Source organism: Bactrocera latifrons, unplaced genomic scaffold (genome assembly GCF_001853355.1).
Source record: "Bactrocera latifrons isolate USDA-ARS-PBARC rearing strain unplaced genomic scaffold, ASM185335v1 scaffold_0, whole genome shotgun sequence".
Lineage (NCBI taxonomy): Eukaryota > Metazoa > Arthropoda > Insecta > Diptera > Tephritidae > Bactrocera > Bactrocera latifrons.
This window is the reverse complement of record NW_017534406.1, coordinates 1,440,530-1,455,101: the sequence shown is the minus strand read 5'-3', so window position 1 is coordinate 1,455,101 and position 14,572 is coordinate 1,440,530. Positions and strand designations below refer to the sequence as shown.

General features: G+C 37.4%; 1 protein-coding gene across 2 annotated transcripts in view; it reads left to right on the top strand.

Moving 5' to 3' along the window:
- LOC108978818 (rapamycin-insensitive companion of mTOR) overlaps positions 1-14,572 on the top strand; it is a 265,251-nt gene that overhangs the window by 120,671 nt on the left and 130,008 nt on the right. The gene's annotated exons all lie outside the window — the stretch shown is intronic.

Below are 14,572 nucleotides of genomic sequence, written 5' to 3'. Positions count from 1 at the left end.
CAATTTTTTTGAAAAATGGCGACTACCTGAAAATTAATGAAATTTTTTTAGGCTTTTTTTTTTTTTTGAAATTCCTGAATTCTTTTTAAATAATAAAAACAAAAATTTTTACACGATGCTGGTAGGAATGATAAAGGATTATAAAAAAAAGGTTCACACAACATTTCAAGTAAATCGGTTGCATAGAACTTTAGATAATGCCGGTACCGTGTGGAAAAAAGTAGTTTCGAGAAAAACGCGTTTAAAAAAGTGAGTCATATTTCAGGCAGTCTAAGTCATTTATTAGTACGCTAGGTACTGCGTTTTTTAAGTAACTGTAGCTCTTAAAATAATTTTAATTTTTAAATATCCTTTGGAGGATATGTTCTTAGGGGTCTAAACTATAAATATATGAAAAAATCGAATTTTTCAAAATTCTAGACTAGAATACCCCCTTAATTTGTAATGCAAAGTCTTCGCCAGTCCCTCCTTATACTACACTAGAAAGGCTTACAGTTATTACTGCACTGATGACTGAATTTGATAGCTGAATAGAAAAAGAATATAGAAATATGTCAAGATTATTGGTGTATACATCCATCCCTACTCCATCTATATAGATAGAAGTTGTATCATCTTCCCCGACTAAACCTTTTCTTCAATCACGTATAGAGGGTAACCTCATCCTAAAGTGACTATTGAAGCCTAACCAACGGAGTATATAGTCTGATTTACTTAACTATAGCTGGTTCAAGATGATGATATGTTCATAATCCTTCCTGTTTTCCACCTTCTAATTCTTTTATACCTCCTTGTTCCTTTATACTGACCCTAGATTGGTACAACTACATGTTCGTGTGAAGTTTGACCTCCAAATGTCACTCCCGATTTTTACCATGGACGAATACAACGAAAAAATTGAAGAAACATTACATGGAAATAGTTGTGTTCGTAGCAGAGAGATAGCAGAGGATCTCAACATCTTCCTCGGATCAACTGATCAATATTTGGTGTGACTTTTTCTGTTTTTGATACCGACGAAGAATCTGATCTTTGAACGAGCCAGGAGTACATTGCAGTCACTAAAAGCCATTCGCTTAAGGCACTGACAGCCAAAGATTATAATTTGCTCAAGCCTCTTTTAAATGCAATTCTCATTATTGATTTTAGTGCGTGAAATAAGAATTGTGAAACATATTTCGGAGTAAGTATTAATCAAAGCCGAACTTGGCTAAGATAATCACTCGTTTGCATAAGCTTTGTACCTTGCAAACAACCTGAGAAAGCTAAATATGTATTTCATTCAAAGATGATCAAAAAGTTTCATCTATTTCAAAACATATAACGTCTCTATCGCCTATCGCAATGTCTAGCTATACTGGTATGAGAGTTTACTTGAAAACTCACCTTCCCACGAATCACTTCTAGGAGTCGAAATTATTGTCTTTTTTCCATATATTCCGAAACTCTAATTATTTTTGTTCTTTTCATTGAGGTGTTTTTTTTTTACGTGTCGGGTCAAAACTCCTTCGCACAACCTTGGGAAGGGGATGTTACCACTTCAGTTCGCCTTCAAACAGACATTTTTTGGCTACCAGAGGATACTTGGTCTAAGACCCGAAGTTGAGAGCTGCTTGAGCCGTATATAAAGGAATCGTTTCAGGTCACTCCCAACTGAATGACACTCAAAGAACTTTCCTCACTTGGATTAACTTCTACACTTAGCTCCATTCTTCGGTTATAACCACTTAAGCGATGTCTATGCCAATAAAGAATTATTATTGACTTCTTCTTCTACTTTAGAAATAATTTCCATAACCAAATAAGAAAAAGTATATAAGTTTAAAGCATCTTTGTTGACGTTATTAGTAGAACTTTTGTAGCTTTTTTTTAACGAACGGTACTAGGGAAGTTCTAGATAGAAAAAAAATTCAACTGTACTTGCATTCAGATCGAAATTGCACGAAGGTGACAAGAAGATTCGCTAGAAAACTCAAGCCCTTTGGATTGACGAGTCTACATAGCCAGACGCCACCCGGATTTAAAGAAAACATCAATGACCCTTTAAAGCACATATATGTACATATAAATAATCAGCACGACGAGCTGAATCGATTTATTCATGACCACCTGTCTATCTGTATATACGCTAACTAGTTCCTAATTTTTCGAAATTTCGTCCTGACATATCGCAAACGTTCTTTCCTCAGCAAAAAGCTCCTCATTTGTCGGAATCGTGATTACATACATATATATATTTATAAACGCCTGCAAACTGAATGATCGGAATCAGACCTTGGAAAGGAAAGCTTTTTAATTTAACGAAATATCATAACGAAATTCGGTATCAGTTAATAATCTGAGACACCACTACAATCTTAGAAAAAGATTTTGAGATCATTCCAGTAAGCATTTAGCTACCATAAAAACTGATCGATCAAAATTTGGAAGAAGATCTTTATACCCAAACAAAATGGACCTATGAAATGATTGACTGTTAAAAAAATGTTTGTACTGGCTACTATCGAACGTTTATCCGAGTTAAGAATTATTTTGCTGCTCGTTTTCTCATGTTATGGGTTTTTAATAGGGCACTACTGAATGGGGGATTTTTCTACCGTTCTTTTGTCATTTCTGTTCGATAAGGTTTTCCATTACAAGATGGAAAGATGTACGATCCAACAACGAGTCGAAATTATTAAAATTTACCACCGAAGTTCGAAGCCAGTGTCCTTAGTTTTATGATTAGCAGCGTATTGAAGTACTTTTGAAGACACCTTTGAGTTTTCTTTTATTTTTATTTTTTATTTTTTTTTTTTTATTTTTTTTTTTTTTTTTTTTTTTTTTTTTTTTTTTTTTTTTTTTTGTGAAAATTGCAGTTAACTGAAGGTCAGAAATTCGACTTACTGGGTTTTTATGGTTTCAGGCTACTTTTGTAAAGAAATATTTCTTTTTAGTTTACAGTAATTGCTTTAGAGACTTGACGATTGGGAAATTCAAACAAACCGGCATAATCCGATAATCGTACGGATCCCATATGTGATTTGAGGTTAGAAATTTTATCATAAACTCATAATTTGCAACCCTAACAAGTTTGTTAAATGCCTCTGATATACTTTACTGAATTTTTGGTAAAAACTATCATATGTATCCGTAAGTAAATGTCCAACAAATAAAATAAATTTAGTCCAAACTAAAGTCACTTGGTATTTAGTTATTTACCTTCTACAATTAACTGCATAGACAATTTAATAACCCTAAACTCTAACTTAAATATTTCATTGTAAGCTTGGACTGAAATTCCACAAAAAAAAAGCAAACCTCGCAAGTCAACTGATATGGAATGCAATAAATTTAAATTGCTGCCTATGACAAGTGCGCTTGACTTACGAATAGGACACGACGACGTAAAGGACTCAGCACTTCAGCTGCTGTTCTTTGACTGGAATTCCAAATATTAAGAAAAATATGCAAACATGAAAAGGCTACGAGGCAGTTGCCTTTGATTGCTGGGCAAACACTCACTCAAGCTTTAAGCTTTATGCAATACAACTGCAATGCTGCAGCCAAACGCTCGCTGCATATGCAAACAATCCAGACCAACACTCACGCACACACACACACACACACACATCCACTCATAGCACGTGTATCAGCTATGTGTTGAAAGGCTAAAAAATATTAGAAAAAAGGCGGAACATTGCTGGGTTTTTCGTTGCACAACCAGCATAAAGGAATTGAAATTCCATCAAGTGCATTAACGCGCACAAACACACTCACTCACATACTTTCACACATGCGCATACACATATACTCGCAAATCAAACTACTCGTGACTGCTCACATATTTATTGAATGGCAGTCAGGCAGGCAGCACACACAGAGCTCTTCGAAAGAAATGTGAGCAAAGTTCGCAGGACACTCATTTCCGGCTATCAGTTTTGATAGCGCACATCGATCGCATGCCAACGCGCCGGACTTTGAATACAAATCAATTGCATAAATATGCACACAAATATGCCTGAGCATGCATTGGGTTAAGTGTAAAGAGCACAGTGAGTGGACAATGCTGTCAGCTGACGAGTTAAGATGCACGACTTGTGCTGTTTATTCAACTTTTGCTATCTTGAGCCTGTGGAGGAATGTGTTCTACAGTTACTTCCTAAGGAGACTTTCTTTTAGTAGTGTTGTTTTGTAGCAAAAATTTATTTGAACTTCTAATTAAATAAGTTTTACAGCTAAAGCATGGTTTTACTCATACGCCCTGGAGATAAATTCATTACGTCTACAGAGCGTATGAGTAACATTCAGGCACCAATTGTTTGGTTGTTTTAAAAATCGTTATATTTTCAATTATATGCTTTTATGTATGCATATATAATAATTAGCAAGAAGCGAAAACATAATTATAGAAAACAGTTTTGAAATCGAAGGGGATGAAGTGTGGAGAGAGTACCTCATATTTGTCGACTTTGAGCAGCTTTTAAGTTGGATTCAAATTTTACTTTTGAAAAATTGCACCAAATTGACTAGAATCAAAAATTTGTAACCGAAATATTGGTTGTCAAAAATGTCTTGCGGTATTTTCGCTAGTTGACGCTGAGAGCGCGTAGTTCTAGTTTTATTAGTTTTATACGTCGCATCGGGTCATGCTATACCCTTTTGGAAAGCTCATTTCACGCGCTAACACGTGTTTGATAGATTGTCGTTTCTTTTAAGTCGTTCGTGAGTTATAGCGTCGCAAACATGGAGCAAAATAAAGAGAAAATACGGCATATTTTACAGTACTACTACGATAAAAGCAAAAATGCATCTCAAGCCGTCAATAAAATTTGTGCAGTTTATGGACCCGATACAGTTTCCCTTTCCACCGCACAACGATGGTTTCAACGTTTTCGTTCTTGTGTAGAGGTGGTCGAAGATGAGCCACGCTCCGGAAGGCCTGTCGTCGAAAATTGCGATAAAATCGCTGAATTGGTCGAAAGAGACCGACATAGTAGCAGCCGTAGCATCGGTGAAGAGCATGTTTTTTTTTTTTATGAACAATTGAAAACTCAAAAAAATTACCGCAAGCCGTTTTTGACAACCTATTATATATGTGCTTTACTTAAATCAGCAATTTTCTTATATAGTATAACCCAATATGCGGGAAGTTCGAAGAAACCATGGTAATCATTTGTGGGGATTGCGTTACAATTACATGAACTCTACTTTCATTAGTATTGATTTTTCCTGGTAATACACTTTTTTTAGAAATAAATATATATTTTTTTTTTTATTCCATTCAAACACGAAGACATTGTTAAGTTGGATTATAGGGCTAATCCTGAAACGATGGGTAACGCAGGATGCTACTTGGCTTGCTTTCGTCTCTCTTTCTTCCATAGAGCTTATACAAATTGCATCCGACAAGATTTGCCTTAACTTCTGTTGCGAGGATATGAATCTAACCGTAAGTAGTTTATAGGTAGAATTTAGAGAATTATATCGAAATAAACCAGAGTCCTTTGCCAGAAGTCTACGTACTCCACTTTGCCCATCTTCGAACTTCAGGTACAGTTTTTTATAGTAGGAGGAATCTTCGAAAGCTAGAGTGTGGGACTTTAAGAACCTAACGTTCTCCCATCCCTAGTCTCTCTCAGGAGACAACTGTACTAAGAAGACATATGTTGTATGGACTGACTGACGCCAAATCTGTTGTAAATATTTCAATCTTATCGTAAATAATGCTACCGCTTCGCCGACAGTTCTGAATTTTGCAGTGTACTCGCACATAAGTGAGACTACCTCCAAGTAGGGGTTTCAGCTTTTCTCTTAAACTTGAAAAACGAGGTCAATGATAGAATATGTGTTCAGAGTATTCTACACACTCTGTGCACGTCGGATAATATACCCTAAAGTCATGACGATATTTGTATAAGTAACTTCTGAAGCACCATGGTCACTGAGCATTTGGGCAAAGAAGACAGGTCTCCACGTTGTCTACCTCTTCACGAATATTTGTCCGGGATCAGTGTGTAGGTACATCGTCCTTTGCATGAATGTTGCCAGCGCTGCTGCCACATTGAAATGCTTTTGATTTTCTCCTATTTTTCTGTTGCTGTAGACGTCTCTGATAAGTTGTATATTCGGTCGAATTAGTCTCCCTGGATTAGTCAATCGGTGTCATACAAGCTAATACCACTGCAGCGTACTTCAGTTGCATACTTTATCTAATAATTTAAATTTCCACACATTATTCCAAAGGCAGGTATATATAAGGAAACAATATTACTTATTTTTTTGATTGTCCTCTTTAATTGCCAGTAATGATTCCGTAATTTTGCTAAACATCAGCACGGATAAACATTAAATTGTGCAGTATTATTATTCCAATTTATTATATATACTTACAACTTATTTGTAGAAATTTCCGCAGAGAATTGATATTTATTGTGGAAGGCATTTCTTTAGTTCAATTTAAGCATATAGTGTGCCACATCAGGCTTCAATTCACAATCAATCCATTTGTTCGCGAATATTTTGGATGGCTTTGTTCTTAATATTGTAAGTGACAAAAATGAGTAAGGTCCCACAACATCATTTTTCACAACTTAAATAGTGTTATTTTATACTTCAAAGGCTGAAAAGCTTTTATGACGTTTTGTCGCAGCATACTTCACATAAATGTCAAATAAATGAGCTTACTTACGGAGTGACAGCTAGAATGACAGTGATTTACAGTATATTTCTGAAATCTCTATCACAAAAAAAACGCAAATATCCTCTAACGTATATTTCTAATATTTATTCGACACCCTGTATTCATAATTATGCTTAATTATTTTGCGTTTAATCTGTTTAAAACAAAGTAATGCTGGTTGTTACAGAACAAATATACAGATTTACAACATTTGCAATTATGGGTAATGTCATTTAATTACAATAATAAATTATATAAAATTTTACGCAAATAAATACAATGAAATAAAAGAGCGCAGCGCAACTTTGTTGGCATCATATTGCCATAAAGCAATATGTCTACTACCATATACACTTAAGACAACTGTTATTTACATTGCTTATAAATATATGGTATATTCTATAGGATACAATGTATTATTTACTTAGACACAAATCAATAATTATTCGAATTCATAGACGCTAATACCACTAGGGATGCCAGATTATTTTTGCCAAACATTAATTTTTTTTTTTTTTTTTTTTTTTTTTTTTTTTTTTTTTTTTTGTAATATAGAAAAGATCCAGATCTGTCGTGAGTCTTCACAACAAATGTTGAAGAAGCTAAAATCTATTGTTACACAGTCCGCACAGATCTCTTAACACATCAGTCGTACATTTTTCCTTCAGATTTGCTGAGTATCGTTATGCATTTAAAGCTATTAAGCTTTTAACAATCCATTGACAAGTTGCCTGGCGCATGCTTGTGAATTGTTGCCAGTACTTTTTCCTGTCCGCTTTCGCTTTCTTGCGAAGAAGCTCCGCTATGGTCCGCAGATTAACCGCAATGCAGAGTTCCGGTTCCTTCATCCTGGAAGCAGCTGCAGAGCGGGGTTGCTTGTCATTCATTCAGTTCATTCTAAGTTAACCTTTCTGACCTTGCGAACCGCTAGACAGTTCAGTCGTTCTATACACTCCCACACCAATAGCGATGAAATCTCGTAAGCCGAGAATGATTTAAGTACAGTTTGATATCTAAGTATGAGGATACGTATATTGTGATACTTGCTTTGGAGGTTCATCTCTACACACCAACTTAAAACAAAGCCTTTTGCTTGGAAAATGGTCGCAAAGCGTCTCATAGGTACAAAAGGTTTCATACCCGGCCCTGCGATACTTGCACCAATGTTAAATTGATAGAATGAGAAGTAAGAGTTTTTGAGCCGATTGGGTATTAAAATAGTCCTAGCTAGCAATCTCAAGTTAGGAAGTTGGCAAAAGACATTTTTAAGATTTCGCGCTCCACTTAAGTCGAGCCTTGATTCATCGGTAGATAAATTTACCTCGAAAAGAAGCTCCACACAGCTATCTATATACTACTGCTATTTTATGTGACAGCAACTCGCCACTCCAAAATTCACCGCATCTAACACACCAGACTTAAGCTTTATCTAGACAATAAATAAATTTACACAACAGATCTCAACCATACAATAACTCACAATAACTCACCTCCCTCCAAAATTTAACACATCGTAACTCATCATACCTAAACTGGTCGAAAATAACTCAAAATTGTGATCATCAAATTCAACTTAAAGGTTATGTTAGTATTCATGGCTGATTCAGTGATCGCACTTGAACTAAATGCAGTGCTTTATAAATCCATAAAAATATAATTTTTTTATTCGATCTTTCATGTAAGTTAGCAAAATGCTTTGAAGCCATACAATTTTCTCATGCATTGAATTTATTTTCCTCAGTTCAGTGGTATATCTGAAAGTTTGAGCACCAAGTGTTTAAATCTTGCTCTCGCATACGCGGGTTAATCAATAAGGAAGTGTTGAGATGTTTTCACCTCGTCTTCTTTTCCATACAGCATCTGTAGCTGGTATGGCGGTAAGGATATCAATCTTAAAGAATAAGCGCCGTTAAGGCAATTATCGGTTAGACCTCCCACAACAAGAGAGAGGTTAGCCATATGGCGGGAATAGAGCTTCCTGGATATCTTACCATCGATATTAGGCCAAAATGATCTTATGAACCAATGGCAGCTCACCTCTGACCAAATTTCCCAATCGAAACGCTCCCATTCTACTGATTGCGGGACCATCAGCTTAACAGTTGTGTTAGATTCCGCTGTAGCCCCTCACTCATTATATTCTTATCACATAGTTACTCGATGCCATTGATAACGAGGTTAGACACTCCTTACCCAGACTTGAACGCACAGTTAGTGAGCTCAACATCTCTGAAGCTACAACTACCTTAATGACGGCAACTTGGCTTGAAAAACATTGCAATAGTCAGGAAGTTGTGGACAATACATCCCTCCACCAATTGGCGTACCCGCAAGGAATCTTACTGCTCTACTCCTCTAACATCCATGACCGGGAAGATCAGGTATAAAGGCGAAGCATGTGTCCATTTAGAAAGCCTGATTCTCTGTCCATGATAGCAACTTTCGCGGCCATTTACTTTCAGGCAATATCTATAGACACTAAATGGGAAATAACATATAGTGGTGTTGCAGTGGACCCTAGTGCACCACACATGGTGATGAGCGCCGCCCGTTGAACGCTCTCAAGCTTCGTTTCAAATAACATCAAATTCGGCTGTTTCTTATATGGATTTGATTTTATATCAAGGTGCAGTGACATGCTCATGAGGCTCTCCTACAACGGCAACATAATTATCTAAATATTATTATTTGTGCTAAAAGGAATCGTAAATTTGGAGCTTGCAAAATGCTTTGAAGTGCTTAGTAATGCTAAGTCAAATTATGCCAACAATTAGAGTCATGCATTAATGACAGTAAATTACTGAAATATGGTAACCCTGTGAAGATTTTACCAAAATAACTGCATATTAAATTGCAGTCGAGGTGTGTGAAAGCTAAGATCAGCAGCATAACTTCTCACTACTTGCTATTTGGTAGACATATATAATTTATAATTTCTATGTATATATACTATATGTATATATAATATATATCTAGATATATATTTCTGCTTGGAATAGTTTCGTTGATTATATTTAAATATGAAATTCGTACATTCAATATTTGAGCGAGCCGTAATATCACAACCAAACGTATGGCCACAATACAGTATCAACGTCATAAGCCCACACATATACGATACATATGTATGAGTGTGTATATACGTACATGTGTTTGTCTTGGCAATTTCATTAGCTTTGGCTATTTCTGTGTTTATCTGCATATCAATGAAATTTTGAAAATACAATATGCAAATCGAAATGAGAGCATAAAGGCGTGCATTCTACACAAAAACACACGAACACACGCACGTGCACACACACATACAAGGCATTGTGTATTTATGCTTGTGGAAAGACAAGCAGCTCTCGGTCAAGCGCCAATCAATGCTACTTGATTGAATCCATTCAAATGTGCAAACGCAACCATCTTATTTGAGTGTTTATTTTTGCAACACTTTACTCCGATAACTTTTGGCCATTCATGTCGTGCTGGGCTGCCGTTTTAATCCTTCATTTGCCGGCCGGCCGCTTCCGCACACGTCAAAGCAAAGTCGTACTTAAGCATTCAGTATACGAAATTGATTTTAAATTATTTGCCAACAATTTGTGCTTTGTCTTCTAGGCCACCATCGCCGTATAAATGTGTGTGTGCCAGTGTTTGAGTTTGTGTGTGTGTGTTGTTGTATAGTATTCAATGCTTGTGTTGCATATTTGCTTACGAAGTGCCTCCGTTGGATTTGTTGAATGCATTATTAGCTCAAATACTGGGCAAATCTCTGCAGCTTCGGCTCTCTGGTAAACAAAATGCTCAGAGCCCAATGAATTTTCAACTACCAGCTCCACAGCCTGAAAAAAGTTTACATTTGTAAAAGCATAAAAGCAACAACTAGCTGCTATAAATATACACATACATATGCTGGGTATATCAGTCCCGAAATTTCGGGATAATGATACCGAAATTTTTTATGTTTCGGGATTTTGTGATTTTCAATATTATCAAATTAAGGCGACGAATATTTGTTTATTGAAATAAATTTGGCTGTACCAAAGCTACCAACTCTTAACAGATGCCTTCCTTTAACATCGGCCAATGGTCTACTATTTCATTTTAGCCACAAAGTTTGACAAATTCAAAAATAGTCCGATAACGTCGGCGGTTTTGAAATTAGAAGCTTTTAAAGAGAAAACGACTTGTGTAAGATCGATATCTCAAAAACTGAGTGACTAGGTCGCATAAATAGTATGTATAAAGCATCTAGTGTGTTTAGCGTGGCGGCTGACGACAAAGAGATCATACCCCTAACATCTGAACGTCTATCAGTTCAGCTGTTCCGCATGCCACCCAGATTCCTGATGTTCAAGTACATCGGACATTCTGAAATAATATGACCCAATCTTCGACCCGCGACCACACAAATACCCAGACCTATACATTAAGAGATACATGCCCCATAGGCAGAAACCCCTTACTCAGACAGAATCTTAAGTCCCACAAGAAACCTAACGATCCGGATGTACTCGTAAGTCACTCGACCGTTAGGACTCACCTTATCATCTAGAATCCTCCTGCTCTCCCTAGATATCCTTCCGTTTCTACATCATCATCGGAAATCCGCAGCAATGACGCACTCAAGCTCCTTCTTAACCTGAATGCAACATCACGCTGTATGACAATCGGATTAAGAGAAGGTGCACCTAACAAAACCTGAATAGCATACGCTGAGAAGAGGCGACATACAGGCAAACAGGTTAATATCATACAACGCTGTATGGAAATGAGTTTGTGGAACCCCGACAAGACGTCCGAGACTCCAATCACTTCGCAAAATGCGTTGTGAAACACATTCTTTCACACATAGTCACCCAGATATGCCAAGGATATATTTGTTGACATTCTTCCTAACAACACTCTGAACATAACACCATGCATGCTCCATACTGCGTCCTTTACTGAACCACAAAACTAGCCTTAGCTCCTGAAGCCGTTTCACCATAGCTCTTTCCAGCACTTTTCCAAGTACTGGAAGAAGACTGATGCCCTGGCAAGAAGAAGATCACTCTTGATCTTATTAGGGGACCTCAGGAGAGGAGCACCCTTTGCACTTTTCCAATCGCGTGAAAAATATACCTCCCAGATGCACTTATTATAAATGGCCTTCAGGTATTTGCGGAATGAACTTCCACAAGCTTTTGCATATCTCTCCGCTCTGACCATCAAGACCTGAGGACCGTTTAGACCTAACCTAATCTAATCTTCATTTTTTCGTCTTTGACACTACTAACCATGGTTTGGTCGATTCTCTTGAATGCTGCAAGTGCTTTCTAATCTCAGTTCGCCATCGGCCATTTTTCAACGCAGGGTATTGGATAAGTATGATAAGAGACTTATAGAGCGGTATTTTTGTTAATCGAAAGAGGAATCTGTTTCTCATTTGCGCGAATCCTAAAGTAGCACTTGTTTAAAAGAGTTACTCTGTGCTTGAGCTCCGAGGTCAGATTACTAGTGGTATTTATGCAGGTTCTGAGATTAACAATGCATTTTCTTTTTCTATTTATAGCTGCCAACAACAAGGTAGACCCCAAAATACGAGAAATTTTTCTAAGTATGTGGCCTGCTGGTATTTCTTCTTGACCTTGTTTATCGCAAGACCAAACTCTCCCGCTCCTTTTTTAAGCTGGAAAAGCCAGCGCTGAGAACTCTGTTCATTGGTACGTTTACATCTCCAATGGTATTTTCCTTTTAGAGTAGACAGTGCCACTGCGATTCGGTCTAGCTGCGACACTGTCTCCAACTGCGTCTCTTCTCGCGAGACCCGTAGAGGTGTTTTTTCGATTTTGATGGAGCTAATGATTGCGCTCAATGTCGCTCTTCATTGTGTTAATATCGAAACTCATTTCGAGATCCTGTTACTGTTATAACAAAGTCCCGAAAATTCTGAAATCGAAAAGTCTACAATTTTTTGAACACTAATACCCAAACGCACACACGCTCGCCCGTGTGCTTATCTTCATGGTTATGCATGCGAGAATACGCACATCTGCCGGCCATCAGCTGTTTGCGAAAATTTTGAGCCAATAATGCAATTATGTTTGCTATCTATGCCATTCACTTCAACGCAACTGACAACAACGCCTCATTGCTGCCAGAGGGGTGAAGGGCAAAATTGATTTAACTAATGTGCAATATGTGCTGCTCCTGTTGCTGTTGTACGAGCAGCGATCCCAGCAATGAAGCTTGCACAAGCAGTCATATAGAAATTTTGCACACACACACATATGCACGTTTGTGTGAAATGTTTGTGTCTATGTGTGCAAATCAGCGTGTTCACGTGAGTCTTTATGCGTTTTATTGATTTTGATTTTGCTTTAAGTGAATTCGGCATCAGTTTCCTAACGCAAGTGCAAATACGTACATACACACACACACACACGAAGTCGAATGTGGCAATTACAAAAACAATTTCCACTCATTCTTAATCGCATTCGAAGTGCGTTCAATTGGCGGCTAAGTGTGCGTGTAGGCAAATTTGCTTGCTCGCTTTGCATGCTTGACTCCTCTCATTTTGCCACCCCTCAAGCGTTAACCACTTTTTATTTGTTCACCTAATGAGCCAATGCGGCGTTCGCAACTTTTTGCGTAATTTGCAATGTTAAGTAACAGCTTCACGCAACTGTACCCGCTTGTTTGAACACTTATGGTTGCATTTGTGGTGAGAATGTCGTTCTGGGTGTTTTAAATCAAATCGAAAATAAATACATTTTATATGGCTGCAATTACATCACCGTTTTTAGAGGGATATAAAACTCGTGTAATTTTCACGAAACATCGATCCTCTGTCTTTTAAATAACTCTTCGAAATATAGTCAAAAAGCCGTATTGACGGTTTCGATTTCAGCCAATTCACCCAGATTTGTAAATGCATGACATCCAATCTGTTTCAGCTTCAGGGTAGCGAAATTCGGACAGTCATGTAGAAAATGGTCCGGTGTTTCCATTGACAACTTTCGCATGTAATGCAACCGCTTAAAACAGAAGTTAAGTTAGGTTAGTCTTCTATGACAATGAGCTATGCATAGACCAGTTTTGGTTTTTGGTTCTTTGCGAAAACAAATAGAGTTCCGTTACGCCAGTGCTTGCCGGAACTTTTAAACGACTCTGTGACCTCACATGAGGTATCATTCCCTTCCGGTGTCTTATACCGTGAAGTCAGGTGACAGCCGTACACCACTTTTGTCATTTTCGTTCATTATCTCATTGCTAACAAAACCTTTGGGACCAGACAGGACCCTGTAGAAGTGAAGTGGTTTGATTCCGGCTCTCTCTCCGCTTCTGGCCGATATGCGAAACGAGTAAAATTGAAACGTTATCAAGCGATCACATATTATTATTATTTTCTTCAAACAATTATTCGAAAGTCCAAAATAACTTCCAGAAAGTTATCGAATTTTCATCAAGTATTTACAAATTAGTTGAGTGCTTATGGATGGGGAGAAGTGATTAGACAAGAGACGCAAATCTGTAGGATGGGTAGAAGCTAGGAGGCTAAGTTAGTGGAAATTTTCTGTACGAAGCTCTTCGGAAATTTTTGCATTAGGCTACCAGGCCACTATAGTGCTTTTCTGGCAGAAGTGGTTGCTATTTAGATGGCAGCAGCTCGCTAACTCAAAGCTAGTGAAGAAGTGTCTGAAGTGTCATCAGACTCGTTTGCAAAGCCAACCAACTAGCCAGAGGGGCACTCTTTCCCCGCTCACATCGGGGAAGATAATATACTAAATTTTTACAAAAAAATATTAAAAATTAAAATAATTAGAGGGGGGAGAGACAGGTGTAAAAAAAATGGCGCATCCTGGTCACATTGATCCTGACTCTCCTGGTGGTCTGAGAAAAATTAAAAGACATTCTTAATCAGTAAGGATGCTGTTATGCCCT